The following is a 23,159-nucleotide window of genomic DNA, read 5'->3' on the forward strand; positions in this document are numbered from 1 at the left end:
TATGGCTTGATCAATTCATACACAAAATTCTGATGTGTTTTTTATTTAGCCAAGCGGCACTAGTATCAGCCATAGGTGTGATGTGCAGCACTCTGTTTCTTCCCTGAGCCACATTTTGTTTCTCTCTTTTCTCCGTGTTTTGCACTCCTCCTGGTGAGACCCACATGACCGCAATTAGCAGGAGACACCTGAGTGCACATGGTTTTAATCCCTCCTGTTTTTTTTCCCATTCTGTTTGCTGCAGCTATGGTGAGCGCAATACCTTATCCAGACTTGTGCTGCTTGGGGGCGACCTTCTCCGCCGGCGGTGCTGGCCGGGTTCTGGTGTGGTGTTTTTGGGTCTGGTCCTGTGGCATGGGGGTCGCAGGGCCGTCCCATGGCCCCCGTTCCCTGGCTGTGCACGCCTGCGGGGTTGGTGGCCACTGACTGGCACGGTGTGGACTTAGTGTAGGGACCCATGTGTATCAGATACCGGCACGAGGTACATGGGGCAGTATGGCTTGATCAATTCATACACAAAATTCTGATGTGTTTTTTATTTAGCCAAGCGGCACTAGTATCAGCCATAGGTGTGATGTGCAGCACTCTGTTTCTTCCCTGAGCCACATTTTAGTAGTTATATTCTTGTATATAGGAGCAGTATTATAGTAGTTATATTCTTGTATATAGGAGCAGTATTAAAGTAGTTATCCACCATCCCCTCCCTGCGATGTTCTATTTGGAATAAAGTTTAAAAGACGCTGACTGGTGAGTGCTGGAATCTCTTCTTTACCATTGTTCACATCTGCCTTTTCATCCAAGCACCCCATTGTCTTCATTCATCCACACCATATGCCCAACCGCTCACCTGATTAAGGGGATACTCCTGGCAGCAGTGCGGGCTAGCTATATCTGCCGTACTCCATTATAGTAGTTATATTTTTGTCTACCTGTAGGATGTGTCCGCTCCACACTCCCCCCTCCCCGCATGGTGAAGTGAACCCTCAATAAACCGATTTGAAGACACACATTGCCGTCAAGAGCCCGCTTCTGTTTTCTCCTCTCTCTCACATTGCGTTCCTTTTATTTAGTGGAGCACCGCCTGATTTAGCTGTCTCATTGGTACAACTACCTGTTTGCAGTCCATATTCCAGATGCCAGAGATTACAGTAGTTATATTCTTGGATAAAGGAGCAGTATTATAGTAGTTATATTCTTTTATATAGGAGGCAGTATTATAGTAGTTATATTCTTGTACATAGGAGTAGTATTATAGTAGTTATATTCTTGTATATAGGAGGCAGTATTATAGTAGTTATGCAGCGGTAGAGTACAGTCGGCACTGTCAGCAATGCTAGCAATTAAAGGAGGTATGATAGGGAAACCGACCTGATATGCTTGTACTTGCGGTGCCCGCTTGGACTCAATGAGCGAAATGATTATAACAACAGCCTGTCATATTATGTTTCATGTTTATCACTTTTTGTTTGCACATTGTTATTTTGTTTGGTGATGGTATTTAACACCCCCCCTCCTGAGGTCAGGTGACCTTCCCGGCAGGAAGAAGCGCCGAGTGGGCGTGAAACATCGTTCCGGGGTATAGGCGCCCGCCATTCCATTTGTCCTCCCTCCACCATGGATCTGTGTCTATCGGAATAAAGACATTAGCTTGGAGGTATCGGTGAGTGCCCTAGTCTCTACTCTCTCTCGCTGTTGCATTATAGTAGTTATATTCTTGTATATAGGAGCAGTATTATAGTAGTTTTATTCTTGTACAGTATATAGGGATCAGTATTATAGTAGTTATATTCTTGTATATAGGAGCAGTATTATAGTAGTTATATTCTTGTATATAGGAGCAGTATTATAGTAGTTATATTCTTGTATATAGGAGCAGTATTATAGGAGTTATATTCTTGTACATAGGAGTAGTATTATAGTAGTTATATTCTTGTATATAGGAGCAGTATTATAGTAGTTATATTCTTGTATATAGGAGCAGTATTATAGTAGTTATAATTTTGTATATAGGAGCAGTATTATAGTAGTTATGGTTCAGGGAAGAAAAAGTGTGCTGCACCTCACACCTATGGCTGATACTAGTAACTCTCGCTGGATAAGGTATTGCACTCACCATAGCTATCAAGGATAGAATGGGACAGACAGGAGGGATTAAAACCATGAGCACTCAGGTGTCTCCTGCTAATTGCGGTCATGTGGGTCTTACCAGGAGGAGTGCAAAACACGGAGAAAAGAGAGAAACAAAATACGGTTCATGGAAGAAAAAGAGTGCTGCACCTCACACCTATGGCTGATATTAGTACCTCTCGGCTGCATAAAAAACATCAGAATTCTGTATGTAAATTGATCAAGCCACACTGCCCCATGTACCTCGTGCAGGTATCTGATACACATGGGTCCCTACACTAAGTCCACACTGTGCCAGTCAGCGACCACCACCCCTGCAGGCATGCACAGTCAGGGAAGGGAGGCCATGGAACAGCCCTGCAACCCCCATGCCACAGGACCAGACCCTAAAATGCCACACCAAAACCCAGCCAGCACCACCGGCGGAGGAAGCTGCCCCCAAACAGCACAAGTCTGGATAAGGTATTGCACTCACCATAGCTATCAAGGATAGAATGGGACAGACAGGAGGGATTAAAACCATGAGCACTCAGGTGTCTCCTGCTAATTGCGGTCATGTGGGTCTCACCAGGAGGAGTGCAAAACACGGAGAAAAGAGAGAAACAAAATACGGTTCAGGGAAGAAAAAAGAGTGCTGCACCTCACACCTATGGCTGATATTAGTACCTCTCGGCTGCATAAAAAACATCAGAATTCTGTATGTGAATTGATCAAGCCACACTGCCCCATGTACCTCGTGCAGGTATCTGATACTCATGGGTCCCTACACTAAGTCCACACTGTGCCAGTCAGCGACCACCACCCCTGCAGGCGTGCACAGTCAGGGAAGGGAGGCCATGGAACGGCCCTGCAACCCCCATGCCACAGGACCAGACCCAAAAATGCCACACCAAAACCCAGCAAGCACCACCGGCGGAGGAAGCTGCCCCCAAGCAGCACAAGTCTGGATAAGGTATTGCACTCACCATAGCTATCAAGGATAGAATGGGACAGAAAGGAGGGATTAAAACCATGAGCACTCAGGTATCTCCTGCTAATTGCGGTCATGTGGGTCTCACCAGGAGGAGTGCAAAACACGGAGAAAAGAGAGAAACAAAATACGGTTCAGGGAAGAAAAAGAGTGCTGCACCTCACACTGGTCGGCCGGGTTTTGGTGGGGCTTTTTGGGTCTGGTCCTGTGACATTGGGGTTGCAGGGCCGTTCTATGGCCTCCCTCCCCTGCACGGGCACGCTTTGTGGGGGTGGCGGTCGCTGACCGTCACGGTGTGGAGTTAGCATAGGGACCCGTGTGGACCAGAGGACCTGCGCGGTGGTACACGGGGCAATATGGCTTGATCAATTCATATACAGACACTCTGGTGTTGATTTTTAATATAGGCCAAGCGCCATTAGTATCAGCCATAGATGGGATGTGCAGCCGTTCCATTCTCTCCAGTTTGTGTATTATAGTAGTTATATTCTTGTATATAGGAGCAGTATTATAGTAGTTATTGTATGTATGGAGCAAGAGACCTCAGCACAACCGGGTAATGAATAAACCAAACCTTAGTCAGTGTGGAGTACAGGTGTAGGTGGAGGGGGCGGTCTCCGTGGAATCAATGGCTTGTATGGGTGGTGCGCGGGCAGAAATGGAGCAGTTCAGACCATGCGTAAAGGTAGATAGAAAGTCCAGCACTCACCGATATCAGAGGTATGCAAGCTTGTATCTTTATTCCATCTTACGAAGTTGGCAGGGAGGGAGAGGGTGCGCGGCGTGACTCAAATGGCGACGGCCGTTTCTGGCCTCTGGGGCCTTTCGTCTAGCCGAGAGTATGCGCCGTGTAACAGGAAGGGGGTGTGATATAGGTAAAAGTAACACACGTGATCAGTGACAATATAAAATCATTCAAAGCAATAAAACATTACAGGAATACAGCCAAATCGTTTCTTTCGTTGAGGCCAAGGGGGCCAGTAGCTTCAAGACCTGCAATCCATAAAGACTCCCTTTTCAGTAGAGTCCGATGCTGGTCTGTACTGTTGCCTCTGGGATTAACCCGTTCCAGACCTAAAAATTTAACGCACTTTGTGTCGCCCCCGTGTTCCTTTCGGATGTGTTCTATTAAGCGTGGTACTCCCTTTCCTGTGTGAACAGAGTACATATGCTCTTTATATCGATTCCAGAGAGGGCGTTTTGTTTTGCCCACATAGAATCTTCTACATGGGCAGACCAGGGCATATACTGTGTACGTAGTTCTGCATGTGATGAAATCTTTAATGTAGCATTCTTTCCCTCCTAGATGAATATAGGAGGTACTCAACATTTGTGGGCAGTAATTACAGTGGCCGCATTTGCGGTTACCCTCGGGGAGAGATGCGTTAAGCCAGTGTGTTGTTTTCTTTTTCTTTGTGTCCTGCCTATTGTTGCTACTGAGCATATCCCCTATGGTTTTGTTTTTTCTATGGGTAATACAAGGTTTGCGACTGGCAATATCGTGTAAGTCGGGGTCGCTCTCTAAAAGGAACCAGTGGCGGTTTATGGCTTGTCTTATAGTGCCGTTGAGTGGTGAATTTTGAAAAATAAACATAAATCTTTTTTCATTCACTTTTTTAAGGGAGGAGGATTGTAATAAACTGGATCTTTCTGTATCCAGAGCACGATTGAATGCTTCTTTAACCATGGGTTTGGGGTAGCCTCTGCGTGTAAGTCTCTCCTCCAAATCACCAGCCTGTTTTTTGAAACTATCAATGTCGCTATTAACCCTTCTGAGGCGCAGCATTTGGCCATATGGTATGGCTTTTTTGACAACTGGGGGGTGCGAGCTGGTAAAATGTAGGAGAGAGTTACACGCAGTAGGTTTTCTATATACAGAGGTCTTGATACCATCATCTATTAATTCTACAGAGATATCTAGAAACTCGAGTGTGGGGCCACCGAACTTGGATGTAAAGAACATATTTCTGTTATTACAGTTGTTGAGATATAGGACAAACTCTGAGAACAGGTTCTCATTACCACCCCATGCAATAAAGATGTCGTCCACGAACCTATAATAACCCTTTATATATGGAATAAAGGGATTATTTTCTGTGTATATAAGGTCGTGTTCAAGCTTAGCCAGGAATAAATTAGCGTACGTGCAGGAGACCGGCGTGCCCATAGCAGTGCCGATCTCCTGCCGATGCCATACATCTTCAAATTTAAACACATTGCTCCTTAAAATGAACATAAGGGCCTCCTTTACAAAGTTTCGCAGGGCCACGGGATTGCCCCCTTTTTCGAGGAACCAATCTACTGCCTCTACACCCGCATCATGTGGGATGCGGGTGTAGAGGCTCTCCACGTCTATGGAGGTAAGGGCCGTTCCAGCCTCCCAATGTATATTTTTAATTGCCCCGAGGAATTCACCAGAGTCCTTAATGTACGACGAGGTGTGTTCAAGTATGGGTCTGAGGATCCATTCAATGTATTGGGATAGGCCCTCAGTAACCGAATTGATCGCTGAGACAATAGGGCGCCCAGGTGGTTTCTCCAAAGATTTGTGGATCTTGGGGAGAAAATACCACCTGGGCGCCCTAGGGGAGTCGGGTATCAGTTTCTCTGCCGTCTCTCTATCCAGAGCCCCTGCAGCTACGTGTCTATTCAGAAGTGACCTGAGATCTTCTTTAACTTTCCCTGTCGGGTCTTTGCTCAGAGTAGAATAGGTGTTGGTGTCACTAAGCTGCCTTTGGGCTTCATGTGTATAGTAGGCTTTCGACATGACTACCGCTGATCCCCCTTTATCTGCCCTCTTTACTACTAGATCTGGTCTAGATCTAAGCCAGTGTAGGGCTCGCTTCTCTTTATGTGTCAGGTTACTGACTGGCTCGGGATATGTCAATGCCTTTACGTCCCGGTTCACTAATTTATGGAAAAGATCAAGGGCACTGCCCGGTGTGACCTGGGGCGTGAAGGTAGATTTTTTGCCACCTCTGAAGTGTGCATGTTGAGGCTCATGTACGGTGGTATCTGGGGTCTGATCGTGCATTAGCAATTGGAGGCAAGCTATCTCCTGTTCATTAGAGCCCTCTGGTGGGATAAATCCTAGTGGCCCGATAGATCCTCTAGAGGCAGGTGCCTTATGCTGCAAAGATGATTTATTGATAGCGAAGTGTTTGGTAAGATTAATTTTCCTTATGGCCTTGAATAGATCTATCTCAAAGTCCGGGGGTGAAAAGCCTTCTGTAAGGCCATAGTTAAGTCCCTTTGCCAGTAGTGATTCCACGTCCTGGTCGATGGGTACCCCAGATATGTTGATCACATTTGGGGGGTAGGGTGTCTCCTCCATGAGACTTGCTTGCGCTTTCTCGGTCCTTTTGCTCCTCGATTGGTGTTTTCGGCCCCCTCTCCTGTATCCCCTCCTAAAGGGCGAGAGCTAGATGTATTTCGATCTGTAGATCCTGGTATTCCGGCCGTTGCCCCTCTGGTGGAGTCATCGGAGGCATGACATATCCCGAGCCAGTCAGTAACCTGACACATAAAGAGAAGCGAGCCCTACACTGGCTTAGATCTAGACCAGATCTAGTAGTAAAGAGGGCAGATAAAGGGGGATCAGCGGTAGTCATGTCGAAAGCCTACTATACACATGAAGCCCAAAGGCAGCTTAGTGACACCAACACCTATTCTACTCTGAGCAAAGACCCGACAGGGAAAGTTAAAGAAGATCTCAGGTCACTTCTGAATAGACACGTAGCTGCAGGGGCTCTGGATAGAGAGACGGCAGAGAAACTGATACCCGACTCCCCTAGGGCGCCCAGGTGGTATTTTCTCCCCAAGATCCACAAATCTTTGGAGAAACCACCTGGGCGCCCTATTGTCTCAGCGATCAATTCGGTTACTGAGGGCCTATCCCAATACATTGAATGGATCCTCAGACCCATACTTGAACACACCTCGTCGTACATTAAGGACTCTGGTGAATTCCTCGGGGCAATTAAAAATATACATTGGGAGGCTGGAACGGCCCTTACCTCCATAGACGTGGAGAGCCTCTACACCCGCATCCCACATGATGCGGGTGTAGAGGCAGTAGATTGGTTCCTCAAAAAAGGGGGCAATCCCGTGGCCCTGCGAAACTTTGTAAAGGAGGCCCTTATGTTCATTTTAAGGAGCAATGTGTTTAAATTTGAAGATGTATGGCATCGGCAGGAGATCGGCACTGCTATGGGCACGCCGGTCTCCTGCACGTACGCTAATTTATTCCTGGCTAAGCTTGAACACGACCTTATATACACAGAAAATAATCCCTTTATTCCATATATAAAGGGTTATTATAGGTTCGTGGACGACATCTTTATTGCATGGGGTGGTAATGAGAACCTGTTCTCAGAGTTTGTCCTATATCTCAACAACTGTAATAACAGAAATATGTTCTTTACATCCAAGTTCGGTGGCCCCACACTCGAGTTTCTAGATATCTCTGTAGAATTAATAGATGATGGTATCAAGACCTCTGTATATAGAAAACCTACTGCGTGTAACTCTCTCCTACATTTCACCAGCTCGCACCCCCCAGTTGTCAAAAAAGCCATACCATATGGCCAAATGCTGCGCCTCAGAAGGGTTAATAGCGACATTGATAGTTTCAAAAAACAGGCTGGTGATTTGGAGGAGAGACTTACACGCAGAGGCTACCCCAAACCCATGGTTAAAGAAGCATTCAATCGTGCTCTGGATACAGAAAGATCCAGTTTATTACAATCCTCCTCCCGTAAAAAAGTGAATGAAAAAAGATTTATGTTTATTTTTCAAAATTCACCACTCAACGACACTATAAGACAAGCCATAAACCGCCACTGGTTCCTTTTAGAGAGCGACCCCGACTTACACGATATTGCCAGTCGCAAACCTTGTATTACCCATAGAAAAAACAAAACCATAGGGGATATGCTCAGTAGCAACAATAGGCAGGACACAAAGAAAAAGAAAACAACACACTGGCTTAACGCATCTCTCCCCGAGGGTAACCGCAAATGCGGCCACTGTAATTACTGCCCACAAATGTTGAGTACCTCCTATATTCATCTAGGAGGGAAAGAATGCTACATTAAAGATTTCATCACATGCAGAACTACGTACACAGTATATGCCCTGGTCTGCCCATGTAGAAGATTCTATGTGGGCAAAACAAAACGCCCTCTCTGGAATCGATATAAAGAGCATATGTACTCTGTTCACACAGGAAAGGGAGTACCACGCTTAATAGAACACATCCGAAAGGAACACGGGGGCGACACAAAGTGCGTTAAATTTTTAGGTCTGGAACGGGTTAATCCCAGAGGCAACAGTACAGACCAGCATCGGACTCTACTGAAAAGGGAGTCTTTATGGATTGCAGGTCTTGAAGCTACTGGCCCCCTTGGCCTCAACGAAAGAAACGATTTGGCTGTATTCCTGTAATGTTTTATTGCTTTGAATGATTTTATATTGTCACTGATCACGTGTGTTACTTTTACCTATATCACACCCCCTTCCTGTTACACGGCGCATACTCTCGGCTAGACGAAAGGCCCCAGAGGCCAGAAACGGCCGTCGCCATTTGAGTCACGCCGCGCACCCTCTCCCTCCCTGCCAACTTCGTAAGATGGAATAAAGATACAAGCTTGCATACCTCTGATATCGGTGAGTGCTGGACTTTCTATCTACCTTTACGCATTATAGTAGTTATATTCTTGTACATAGGAGTAGTATTATAGTAGTTATAATCTTGTATATAGGAGCAGTATTATAGTAGTTATATTCTTGTATACATGAGTAGTATTATAGTAGTTATTCTTGTATATAGGAGCAGTATTATAGTAGTTATATTCTTTTACATAGGAGCAGTATTATAGTAGTTATATTCTTGTACATAGGAGCAGTATTATAGTAGTTATATTCTTGTAAATAGGAGCAGTATTATAGTAGTTATATTATTGTGTATAGAAGTAGTATCATAGTAGTTATATTTTTATACATAGGAGTACATAGCAGTATTATAGAAATTGTATTATTTTACACAGGGAGCTGTACTGTAGCACAATGGGAAACTGACAGCTCATGTAAACTTTTTAGCCTCATAGAGTTAGTACCAGTTAGACACTGGCACTTGGTTGTAACTTCCTTGTAATTCCAGGAGTCCAGCGGTGACAATGTGGCTTTCCATTGCCAAGGAAAGGATGAAAGAGCAGAGAGATGACGCTATCCTTCAATTATTCAGCGACATTCCTTGCGGTTTATCCAATCTTATGGCCCTATATTACAGTAATGATACAGATTACAAGCCACAGCAGGCGAAGAAACTGGAACCAGTCACGCAATGTCATTTAGTTGTCAAAATCCAAGCTGTGGATGGTGGGGAGGATCAATGGATCCAGTCCAGCTGTGGGGCCCAGGGACGCAGGTGTCACTGAGCTCATCACATAGGACACTGCTGTGAGGGCCCTATTACATGGGACGAATATTGTGCAAAAATCGTTATATCGTTCAAATTTAAATGATATGTGAATGCAGGCAACAATAAAAAAAATCGTTCACGTGTCATTGATTGCAAAATTTGAGTTGAGCCTAAAATCATTGGTAATCCATCGCTCTATTGATCAGATGGAGTAATCAATTGTAGTAATGATCGTAATAACTATCGTTCAGTGTAATATGGTGAACGATTTTTAAATAGCTCTTGTTTGCCAGGGGACCTGCACTTGGTACCTGAGGCAATATGGTTTGATCAAATTAGACAATTAGACATCAAATTGGTTTGAGACCTGCGCCATAGAAGTGAGGTGCAGCAGCTCCTCTCTCCATGTGCGTATTTTACTTTTCTCCCCTTTTCTGAGTCGCTAGCACTCCTCCTGGTAAGACCAATGTGACCCCAATTAGCAGGAAGCATCTATGCACACATGGCAAATACCTCCTATTCTTCCCATTCTACCTGCAAGAGCAGTGGTAAGTGGTTAGACCTTGTTCTCACGTGTGTTGCTTGGTGGCCGATTTCTTCGCCGCTGGCGCCTGCTGGGCTTGGGGGGGCCCTTGGGGATTGCTCCTGTGACAGCGGGGTTGCAGGGCCATTCCGTGGTCTCCCTTCCCTGCTTGCGCTCGCTTTGCAGGGTTGGCGATCGCTGACCGACACAGTGTTAATTTAGTGTAGGCACTCAAGTGAGCCAGGGGACCTTCACGTGGTACATGAGACAATATGGTTTGATCAAATTATATACCAACATCCTGGCGTTGGTTTGTAAATGTAGCCGAGAGGCATCAGTGTCAGCCATAGGTGTGAGGTGCAGCAGCTCCTTTCTCTCCATGTCCGTAAGTGTACTCACTGTATATGCTGTACTGACGTCAGATCCCTATGCTGTACTGACATCAGACTTCCCTCCTCCAGGCTGGGCTGCCCTGCCCTGTGGTGAGTCTGTCCATAAGATGGCCGACATGTGACCATGCCCCGGCCCCAACTGTCCACCATAGGCATATGCACCTTTTCTTTTTAGTTATCTATATTTTCCCATATAGTTCTAAGAATGGGACCTAAGCTGCAACCTGAGAACTGAGCAGAAAAAAGTTTCCAGAGCGCTCGCCTACAGGGAGAGGTGTGACCCATGGTATAGTGTTGTGTGGCAGTATAGAACGTTTCTCTGTTATTATACTATTTGTTTGGATGTTATTACAAGGGCCAATGGGGGGCCTGATAACAACTGTAAACGAGCGCCGATCTGCTAGATCGGCGCTCATTTACTGGGCCTATTAGACGGCCCGATTGTCGTTTAACAAGGGCTGCAGTGACATCTTTACCAATGTCCTTGCAGCCCTTGCTTAACTTTATACATTACCTATCCAGACTGCAGGGCTCTTCTTGTGGTCGTCTTCTCCCCGGGTCCCGCGCTCTCCAGCTTCAGAGCCAATCACTGGCCGCGGACAGGCTGCTCTGAAGCTGGAGGACGCGGGACCCGGGGAGAAGACCTCAAGAGGAGTCCTGCAGCCTGGATAGGTAATGTATATCGTCAGGCGCCGGCCACGCACCGCTATTCCACATTAAAGGTTCAAACCTATGTCAACGATCAGCTGATGATCGTTGTCATCGGCTGATCGTTGTATTTATTAACTGAGTAATAATCAGCCGAATCGTTTTGTGTAATAGTACCCTTTGAGGTACTGCTTGTTGCTTGCTTTCACATATCCCGTAAAATTGTCCGCGGTCACGGATCCGCGATCTCGGACAATTTTAGGAAATATTCAAGTGAATACAGCCATTCACATAATCCGTGCCGCTGTCCAGCAGCTACTCCCCCGTGCTGGCCAGCTTACATATTCTCCAGAAGGGGCGTGGACTATGCTGCCTTCTTCTCCTGGCAGAGTAGTCCAGGCCACTTCCGGGGAGCGTGTGTAAGCCGGCCGGCATGGGGGAGTAGGTGAGTAGTCAGATGTGATGACAAGAGCGCACAATATACCAGGCGGTGGGGGGGGGGCTGCACTGGTAGGGGATTCGTGCCGCAATCCTCCTCTGGTCATCGTGGCACGTATTGGGTGAATGACGCCTTAGTTCCGATGCTTACACCATGAATTAGGGCAGGGAAAAAAGCATTGTCATACGTAGTAGCGTACTGAAAGTGTTCAGAAAATCCCCCTATCCATTCACCAGTCATAAGTAGTGACATCATTAATCGTAGAACCCATATTATGTACAAAAGCTGCCATTTACCACAAAGCATCATGGTTCAGATCATAGCCATGGAGAATGGCACATGTCAGATTACACTGGGGTGTTAGCATGCAGAATTTAAAGTAGAAGTAATGGGTAAAAGTTCAGATCTGGCATTTTTCTGTAGGAATAACATCAGGTTTCTGTAACTTTGAGTCATGTTGACTGGATCATTACAAGAACTTACAGAACATAACTGCAAAACAAACACTGTTAAATCTCTGTCATTAGTTCTGATACTCTTCATCTCAGTTCCTGTAGTCAGTGACAGGTTTGCCGGGCGGCCGGCGTTGCCAGCAGTCTGCACTGCCACTAGTTTGCCCGTGAATCACATATAAATAACATCCAATTATCTCTTCTGCTCTGCAGAGCCGATCTCGGGCGCTGCCAGGCAGCACAGCACAAGGAATTCATTACAAACACATTTTCCAGCCACTTTTGACGCACATCATTACCATGTCACCGCACAGAATTAATACGGCTTCCTTAGATGACTCCTGAGCGATTTCACTTCTGATCCGCTCAGGTTATATTCTCCAACAAAGAACTAATAACCACAGGAGAAAAATACAGAGGCCTAAAGATCAGATCCAACCTCAGATGAGACTATGACCGCAGAAAAGGTGATAAACCGAGATCTATGTTACATAGGTAAAGAAAGCCTGAACCTAAGGAATATCCACTAACTAGAGATTAGTGGTGACATCACTGAGAATACAGCCTATCCATCAGTAGAGATCAACGGTGATATCAGTGAGAATATAGGAGTGACATTACTTAGAATACAGCCTATCCATCACTAGAGCTCAGCAGTGACATCACTGAGAATACAGTCTATCCATCACTAGAGATCAGCGGTGACATCACTGAGAATACAGCCTATCCATCAGTAGAGATCAGGAGTGACATCACTTAGATTAGAATACAGCCTATCCATTCATAAGAAAGCATCCATCAACAAAGGCTGGTGAGGAGAAGCCACTTGGGATTATCCTCGAGGTTCAGGCAGAATAAAATGATGACAGGTTTGCATCTGTGGCAAGAACAGAGGCCCCAGACCTACCTGCCTTTTTCCATATTTCCCTCAAAAGTGAATGGACATAGCCGCACATATAGGCGGACCATATGGGTCCCATATAGGTGCAGGTCCCAATGCCTTATATATGTAGAGGATTCGACTACCCTGCATCTTATAACAAGAGAATCTGCTGTGTATCTTACACCCCCCCCCCCCCCGGTTATGTGCCAGAAAGTCTCAGATACAGCACCAGGATGACTTTAACAGTGCTGGGGAGGAAGACAGGAAACAGACAAGAGAAGATCCTGCTGTTACACCGAGAGACTGAGCAAGAAACAGGAGGAACTCATTTGCCTTTAGCATGATGTCTAGACAAAAGCAATTGGGCAAAATGCCCCAAACCAAAAAGAGTCCCAAAAAGAGAGGAGAGAGGAGTCTGGTCCCAGAGCACAGATAGAGGAGATGAGTCACGTGCACCGGTTTCCACTCAGCGATCGGCAGGATCTGGGCCAGATGTGTAAGCTGCCAGAACTGGTCCTGATAGGAAATCCCAGGGATGTGCCTGCGGCGAAGATACACACCAGATCCATCACTGCACTCATGTATAGCCGGCTAGTGCCACGTGACGCTGCCAAGCTCCGGGTCACCACCGCTCACACATGTCTGTCTTATTCCAGAGATTTCACTGCAGGTTTTATAAGAAAGCCTAAGGGCTGTCAAGCGGAAGAACAGGGATTTAAAGGGATTGCACACCTTTTTGTATCTTCTGATATGTCACTCAGGTTAGGAGAAGGAAGTTGTGTCACTGGCACCAAGAGGAAGGAAATCTCCACAGCTTTAAATCAAAGTGAACTCATGGGGGTTCCGGCTAAAGGACTCACAACTAATGTGATAGCCTGACGTTCTGTACTGTTCCGTACCACACATGATGTAAAAGCTGTCCACTAAACAGACTGGCATACTACAGCATTCTATCAGTGTCAAACAGTGACTATATAATACCGCCATCTGCGTACAGGTACTATAACTATACTATGCTAAACAAACTAATACAGTCACACAGTGACCAATTAATACTGCCTTATATCATACAGGTAATATAACGATACTATGCTTAACTAATATTCTTATAGAAAGACTACACAATAACATCATAACGCCACAAAATAATGCAGCCATATAGTAATGTAATAGCATTATACAGTGACTAAACATTACCACCACAGTGACTATACACTGAAATTATACCTCTATACAGTCACCATATACTACAGCCAGGCAGTGATCCAATAATATTACCACACAGTACTATATAATACTATCTAAAGATTGTCAAGGCAGCATGGAATGAGGAGGAAGAAAGCACTGACCTGACAGGTTGGCACACGCTTCATCCTGTAGATCACTTCGCCTAAAGGCCCTATTACATGTAACGATTATCAGCCGTAGAAGGCAACAATCAGCCGACAAGAACGATATCGGCCGATCGTTGCGGTCGTTTGTCTTTGAACATGTTGAAAGACAAACAACAATGATAGCAGCGATCTGCTGCCATCGCTCTGTGAAATAGGAGCGGCAGCAGCAGACCGCCGCTATCCCCTATGGGCCGCCCGGGCGATCTAGCGATCATCCAGGCAGCCCCTTCGCACCTCCCCGTGCCCCCTCCTGCACTTACCCGCTCGATGCCGCCAAGTGTTATAGCGGCGGCAGCGAGCAAGGAACGAGGAGCAAACTCCTTATAGTCGCCCTGACTGTGCTCCTCACAGTCGCCCTGTGTAATGGGGGCTTTACAGGACCCTAAATGAACAATGAAGTCACATACAGTCACAAATAAAAACCACCACATAGTGATTTAACGCCACCATACAACACATAAGTAATATTTCTACTGTATGAGTACAGTGCATAGTAACCTCCATTACATAATACACACTATCAACCAGCAATACCACCATACAGTAATTGCTACGCAGTGACTATATAGTGTTCTATGATGCTGAACACCTGCAGCCTTTACTGTAGCAGCAAAGTGGATGAGATGTGAAAGTGGTCAAGTTATGATCTATGTACACCGCAGATTTATTAGATTTTCATTCTATAAGGAGTAGAGGCCAGATACCAGATTTATTTGTTAGACACTTGTGGTGGTTTGTTTGACAAGTGGGTGTGGCATTTTTTTGACCAGCGGCCTAGTTCCCATGCACAGTGCCGGTCTATTCCCAGGTCCTGGCCTGGCATGAAGCACTGAAGGCAGGCCTGCCTTCCCCTCTGTGACGCAGCTCCAATAGAACCAATGGAGCAGCATCACAGAGGGAAGGGGGTTTGTCACACTGGGGGAGGGAAGGCCTGCATCCACTGCTTAAGGCAGGGGCGGTGCCCAGGAATAGACTGGCGCTGTGTGTGGGAACAAGGCCGCTGTTCAAAAAAAGGATCGCAGCTGCGGCATTCCAGCACCAGTGGCAGGTCTATTGATGTAAAAATCTTAACATGATGTACCTGACAGTACATTCACTTTAATTACATCATCATGCTCTTAAAGTGTCACTGTTGTATTTTTTATTTTTTTGCAGAAATCAATAGTACAGGCGATTTTAAGTAACTTTGTAATTGGGTTTATTAGGCAAATATGCCATTATCTGCATTCAAAAAGACTTTCGCCAGGTCCCCCCCCCCCCACCACCTTCCTCTCTCTCATTGACTGCTCATTATCAGGAAATCTTGACTCTTTTACATCAGTCGAGCCCTGTGTAACCTATGGAGAGGGGAGGGGGAAGATTAGTCGGCAGCAGAGAGCAGAGAGCATAGGATTACACAGCGAGAGCTATGGGAAAGCCTCTATTCAGAGGTCAGAGAGGTCAGTGCTGACTTCAGAGGAGATAGCCCAGTGATGTAGCTGTAAATTAATTGTTTGTTGACCTGTTTTGGTGCCTCATCTCTCTCCACTCCTCCCTTCTCCATAAGAGAACCATGAAGACAGGGGGAGAGCTTCAAACTGCTTTTTCATGATAAAAATGCATTTTTCGGCTAATAAACCCAAATACAAAGTTTCTTAAAATAGCCTGTACTATTGATTTCTGCAAAAAAAAATTTAACGACAGTAACACTTTACAGCTAGACTGTGTATAGAAGTGTGACATTTATCAAACAGCCTGAGCCGCTGGTGTATTGTCACACTGTGTAGTATATGTTTGGAACCCCTATGAGGTGTCAATGTAATTTTGGAGCATGATGTTGCACCCACAATCCTCCCCCACTTGTTGAGCCCAACACATCATCACGCTTGCACTAAGCATCAGTTGCACATCACACACATGAACATAAACACTCACCTTCAGCAGGTAGATGGGGATGTTACTGAAGTCCACCGGAAGCTTCAAGAGGAATCGAGCAGAAAACTCCCCAGTCTGTGAGACAAGAACAAGACAAGATCAGGTCAGGCACCAACCAAGTTATACCCAAGAGTATCACCAAAACTAGGTGGTGAAATGGGTTTGCCTCACATGAGCTCTCCTGATGAAGATGTAATAGCTGCCATATTGGTTGTCACCTTAGAGGAGACGTGGTCTGGGGTCAGGATCGTGTACAATTTGTCAGATCATGTCCTCTGCTTGCTGTAGGATGTATAAGGCTATGTCTATGTATACAGGGCTCAGGACAGCGTATCAGCTTTCTTTCTCCTTTATACGCAGCCATGTAGCTCTGCCATGTCAACATGATCAGGGGAAAAATGTTTCCATTCACTGACTGCAAGCCGACATAATGAAGCTGGTGAAAAAAGGAAGGGAAGGTATATAGCGAAAAGTTAGAGATTGTTTCCCAAGTGATGATCACAGAAGTGGACAACTGGACAAAGAGAAAAAAAACTGGAATCTTATTACTGTAGAAAATCAGCATAAGGGGCTGTTCACACAGAATAAAATTCTCAGAATTCTGCAGCAGAGAGCTCCTGCCTGCTGTCTGTCTCAATGGGAGGGCTCGCGCACATCCGCTTCAGCCACTCTACGCTCAATTAATTGACATGTCAGTGTCATGACCTTTGCTCAGTGTGAACCACCCCTAAGAGTGAATGCACTAAGGCTATGTTCACATGTAGTAAGACACCGGCCGTTCCGTGACCAGACAGATTCCCTTTTAAGGCTATGTTCAACATCGGCCAGATCACAGAACGGCCGGTGTTTGTGAAGATCATCCCGGCCGGTACTGCAGTACTGGCCGGATGATCCTCACTGTTGCTAAACTTGAATGCGGGTGCATCCAAATTTCCAAATTATTGGATGAGTATACTTGGCCGGGCATACTGCATTGGGTTGCTCAATCGAGTCTGATACTCGTTCAAGTACCTCTGGGCACTTTTTAAATATTCACACTAATATTTTAACAGTTTCTGAGCTCCTGGCATCATCATTTATTATAGTTCTGTAACTGTTTACGGGTGCCATCACAGTCAAAAACAATAAAGCAGCCATACTTACCTGTCCCCGCTCTTCTCACTGCCGTCTGGCTCCAGTTACCCACTCAGTGACAGCCTGCTCAGCCAACCACTGCGCTGTGGCAGGACAGCGCAGTGATTGGCTCTAGTGGGTAGTCACTGAGTGGGGGACTGAAGCCAGAAGGCATCGGGAGGAGCGTAGACAGGTAAGTACTGCTGCTTTATTGTTTTTTCACTATAGCTTAGGTTTTACAAGATGTTTCTGCAAGACACATAGGAAGTCTGTCAGTATGTGTCTTGCAGAAACCTATTGCATTTTTTTTTTTTGAATTTTTGTATATTTCCTTTACACATCCCTTCAAGGGACGAAATACACAAAAATTAGAAAGAAAAAATGCAATAGGTTACTTTGAGGTAAACCAGGCACATTCTGCTCTGCAAAGCAGAGGGCGCCTAGTTAAATGCCCAAGTGTCCTATTGATTTCAGAATAGTTTGTTATTTGAGCCAAGCACCCAGGTTTTCGAGTGTTCGCTCAACACTACTCCTAGTGGATAAAATGATGTAGAGATTTTAAATATATGCATCTAGTGGATATGTTCCTGAAACCAGAATATTTCTTGAAAGGGGTATAAAGTTATATAATTCAGTGGCCAAAGCACAGTGCAGACTGACAGCTATCCCTGCTCATTCTGCTAAACTGTGCCACTAAGCTGCAGCACTAGTGACACAGACAGCTCCCCCAGTGTAATGTCTATTCCAAAGGTAAAATGTGCTATATAGACATCAGGGGAGGCTGCAGCACCAGTGACAGACAGTTCCCCTCAGTGTAATGTCTATCCCAATAGTAATTTGTGCTACATAGAGATCAGGGGAGGCTGCAGAACTAGTGACACAGACAGCTACCCCAGTGTAATGTCTATCCTGTCCATAACGTGTTATACAGACATCAGTGGAGACTGCAGTACTAGTGACACAAACAGCTTTCCCAAGTGTAATGTCTATTCTAATGATAACATACAATATATAGACATCAGGGGAGGCTGCAGCACTAGTGACACAGACAGCTTCCCCCAGTGTTATGTCTATTCCAGTGGTAACATGTCAGACACGTTCAGCCAGTCAGTGGCAGAGACCACGCTAAGGCTACTGAGGGGGCCTGACACGTCACGACCCAGGTCCCCACTCAGAACAGGAAGCGGCTAGGGGACCGGGAAACAGAGCGGAGGAGAGCGGACCCCAACCCTAGAGCCGGGGTGGTAGGTGCAAGTTCTTATGTTCAGCCACCTCCTCCCTGGCTCTTTTGAAAGAAGAAAAAAAAGTCAGAGCCCAGACTTCTTTAGGTTTCATTTACCAAAAACTATAGAGGTCCTGTTTACTGGTATAATATTAGCCCAAGATTTCCCCATCACATGACATCAGCAGAGCTGAGGACCAGGAAGCCGCACGTGCAGCACCTTCCATCATGGACTACACAAAACATCCCAGGACAGAGATTACACACTTCTGAAATTAGGAAATTGCTTACTTCCTGTAGATCAGACATGTCCAAAGTCCGTCCGGAGGGCCATTTGCGGCCCGCGTTCCGAACTTTTACGGCCCCCTAGGTATCCAGCTTGCTATTATCTGCCTGTGTTATAAAGCATATAGCATTTCACTTCATCAAATTTGGCACTCTTCGAAAAAAGTTTGGACATGCCTGCTGTAGATACAAGAAAGGAAAAGGTTCTGGGGAAGCCCCAACAAAGTGCGCCCTGGCGGATGAGGCGGGTACTTCCTGCAGTCACCACAGATCCTCAGAATCTACATACTAGACAAAGGAGAAGATCTGTGTATCCTGGAGGAGATATATGGCCGAGGAGCTGAGGTGTGTGGGGTACAGAGCTGAACCCATCACTAGAGAACCTTAGGGCCCTATTCCACCGGACGATTATCGTTTGCATAATCGTTAACGATTAACGATCTCAAACGACCGCTATTGCGAAAGACCTGAAAACGTTCAGTCATTTCCATGGAACGATAATCGTTACTTATGATCGTAATTGCGATAGTTTTTTTCTTCGCTATTTATTCGCTATTGCGTTGGTATCTATTGCGAACGACCGAACGATGTCTTATTCAATGCGAACGATTTGCAAACGTTTTGCGAACGAGCAACGATAAAAATAGGTCCAGGTCTTATAAAGCGATCAACGATTTCTCGTTCGGTCGTTAACTGCATTTCAATTTCAACCAAACGATTATCGTTTAGAATTGAACGATTTAACGATAATCTGAACGATAATCGTCCGGTGGAATAGGGCCCTAAGATATTCAGCACTGATACCCGAATATACAAATGAAGTACAGACCAGGGGTCAAAAATATTCTGACTGCAAGGTGAAAACCCGGCCATAGACTGAAACCAGCAGGAGAGAGTGTTCTACCCAACTGCAGCAAACCCAGAGGGAAAATTACATGGAGCGCATTGCAATCCATGGCCTATAATACCACATGCAGAGCGAGAGACCATGAAGAAAATCTTTGCGTGGATGGAAGTCCTAATGAAGAACGATTTTGTCAGTCCCATGTAACATTTCTATAGGCTCAGTAAGTCTAAACATGGCATCAACCATATGTCCAACAAGCCTGGCACTGCTGAGTCATGATCATTGCGGCTACCCTGAGTAGACAAGAACCATAGAGGAAAACAATCTGCCAGACTCTTATCAGGTATAACGCCAATCTGCAAATGATAAGGTATAACGCCCCCTGCAGGTGACAGAATCAGCCTATTAACCATAAATGAACATTGTGCAATACACAGCAGATAATACAAACGAGTTGTCCTCTTACCCAATTGTTCTTCTTCCCGGCGTATATTTCCATGTTCTCCCCGTACTGCGGCTCCTCCAGCAGAGTCTGATACTCAAACATGAGGCGCGAGCTCTCATTTAGGCGGCTACACTGGTACTGGTGATACTGCTGGACCAGCTCCTTCACCACCTGTAGGAGGCACTCCGGATCCAAGGGGTCCCACTCTGCCAGACTCTGCAAGCAGACACATATGACCGGTCAATGACTTCTTCAACTATATGTGTATATATGGTTTAAGAGTAACTTGGATTAGGAGCGTTTTGCAAGAAGAGCTCACAGTTTTTCAAAATTGTAACTTGGATTAAAGCATTTCTTTGGTGTAAGAGCTCCCTGTACTGGGTGAGAGGGGGAGGGGCATGGTCTGCATAGCGGGGTCTACAGCTCTGTACTCTGACCCAGGAAGTCTCCCTCACCTTCTAAATCATGGCAGATCCTCTTCAGGCTAAGGCTTGTATCAGGGGACAGGACTGTGGAGGTAATCTCTCCATAGCTGTAACCCCTCTCTCCCCGCACAGAAAGTGCTGCTATGCTGTGACCACATATGTCCTGCTCATTTCTTCCTGCAGTCTCTGTCAGCCCTTGTTTCCCATCCTATAATGTGCCCTATAATCCTATAATACCCTATAATGTGCCTGCACTTACACTCAGCTATACACACTGCTGCTATAATCTGCCTGCACTAACACTCACACTGCTGCATAGAAAAGTTTCTGTCACTGTCCTCCTGCACAGCTCTGTGATTCTCACTCCCTGATTGGTGCATGCTGAGCGCACACCCCTTCCCCATTGCTGTCATGTGACCACACAGACCTCTGCCAGCAGCCCTGCTTCTCTATTCTAGCCTGTTGCACTATGCTACTGCATTATGGGGATCTGCACCTCCATTCTGTATCTACAAACTGCTGCTATTTTTCCTGGTTTATGCAGTCACTGTACATTATACTCCACATGCTAATTGCTATACTGTACAGTAAATTATAATATCACATATTCAGCTGTTTCTCATTGTTTCTTTCATCTGTTCTACATGTTATTTAGAATAATAAATCATTATTTTTGGGGTGTGGAACCAATTGTCTGCATATCAGTGATTTCTTATGGGAAAATATGCTCTGGTTTGAGAGTGATTTGAATTACAAGCACAGTCCCGTAACGGATTATGCTCGTAATCCAAGGCACCATGTGCTCGTAATCTACAGACCCATGTAAGGGCTTGTTTTTTCAGGAATAGGTGTACTTTGTAATGGCGTCTTTTATTCTACCATAACATGTATGATGGAACCCCAAAAATATCATTTATGAAAATAAAAATTGTTGAAAACGTAAAAAAGAATGCATGATATGACATGATACCATTATTCTACAGGTCATTCAGACCACCACCATATGTAGGTTTACACAGATTCTCTTATGTTATATTTTTTTAATTAAATCCTTTTTTCTTCTGCAATTCATTATTAATAAAAATGGGCCAATTGTGACGCTTATAACGGTTTTAGTTTTTCACCTACAGGGCTGTATTAGGTGTCATTTTTTGCACCATGATCTCTTTTTTTTATTAATACCATCTCTGTGTAGCTCGGAGGTTTTTATTACTTTTTATTATTATTATTATTTTTTTTTATATATAATGTAACAATAGTAGTTATATTCTTGTATATAGGAGGCAGTATTATAGTAGTTATATCCTTGTATATAGGGGCAGTATTATAGTAGTTATATTCTTGTACATAGGAGCAGTATTATAGTAGTTATATTCCTGTATATAGGGGTAGTATTATAGTAGTTATATTCTTGTATATAGGAACAGTATTATAGTAGTTATATTCTTGTATATAGGAGGCAGTATTATAGTAGTTATATTCTTGTATATAGGAGCAGTATTATAGTAGTTATATTCCTGTATATAGGGGTAGTATTATAGTAGTTATATTCTTGTATATAGGAACAGTATTATAGTAGTTATATTCTTGTATATAGGAGGTAGCATTATAGTAGTTATATTCTTGTGTATTGGAGCAGTATTATAGTAGTTATATTCTTGTACATAGCAGGCAGTATTATGGGTGACAAACACAGAAAAAATGTCCTTCACTGAGGCAGATAGGAATGATTCAGTATTATTTTTCTATGTTATGTAACTGAGGACATCTTACATTACCTGCATATAAAAAAAATCACATGTTGGATATACAGGACATGATGCAGTGTAATAGACGTTATGATGCTCTGTGTGTTCAGTGATTCCTACACAATGTCATCTCTGGATGATGTAACTGCAGTTACCGGTGTGGATGGTGCAGAGATGGGTGAGTGGGATTACAATCTCTTACAGGCTCACTGGGGGTGTATTGCATAGAAAGCCTGGAATGTATTGAAGAATGGCAAAGTCTCTTTTCCATTCAGTCAGATAATAAAAAAGTGCCATTTCCTGCAACCAGGGACGCGCACGTCACTGTGACATCTGTCTATTTGTAGTAGTGCCGCTTGTGTTCTCAGTAAGTGCTATCACAATTACACAAGGGGTGAGTCATCCAGCAGTGATGTCATCAGCCCATGAATCACAGGGACAGAGGATCATTAACCCCATAGATGATGACATTGTACATTGCCCACATCACCAATATGTACAGTAAATAAGGAAACTGACTTGTCTCATTGCTTAAAGGGAACACAACGTCCTCTGTTTCATGCATACTTATTTTGTTATTACATTTAAATATAAATAGTTATATTAAAGGTTCATATTGCAAATATATACGGTGGGAAATACATAGTCAGGTAAACAGATGCTAGCGTAAAATAAGGCAACAGTCATCCCTTTAAGCACTTTTAATGGGCTTTATGTAATACTACTGTTTCCATGCTTACAGCCGCCCTATTAACCAATCATTGTTCAGGCTATCCAGAAGACGGCCCCCAAACAATCAGACTGATATCGGAATCACACTATAAAGATCACTGCTCTGATATACAGCAACCTCTGTAATGCTGTGCAGGCTCTGCAGAACAGGACTTGTCCTGCCCAGCCTGTCCACTGGT

At 44.7% G+C, this 23,159-nt stretch overlaps 1 pseudogene; it reads right to left on the reverse strand.

Moving 5' to 3' along the window:
* LOC138775893 (BRISC and BRCA1-A complex member 2-like) overlaps positions 1-23,159 on the reverse strand; it is a 65,369-nt pseudogene that overhangs the window by 13,972 nt on the left and 28,238 nt on the right.

Source organism: Dendropsophus ebraccatus, unplaced genomic scaffold (assembly GCF_027789765.1).
Source record: "Dendropsophus ebraccatus isolate aDenEbr1 unplaced genomic scaffold, aDenEbr1.pat pat_scaffold_318_ctg1, whole genome shotgun sequence".
Taxonomy (NCBI): Eukaryota; Metazoa; Chordata; class Amphibia; order Anura; family Hylidae; genus Dendropsophus; species Dendropsophus ebraccatus.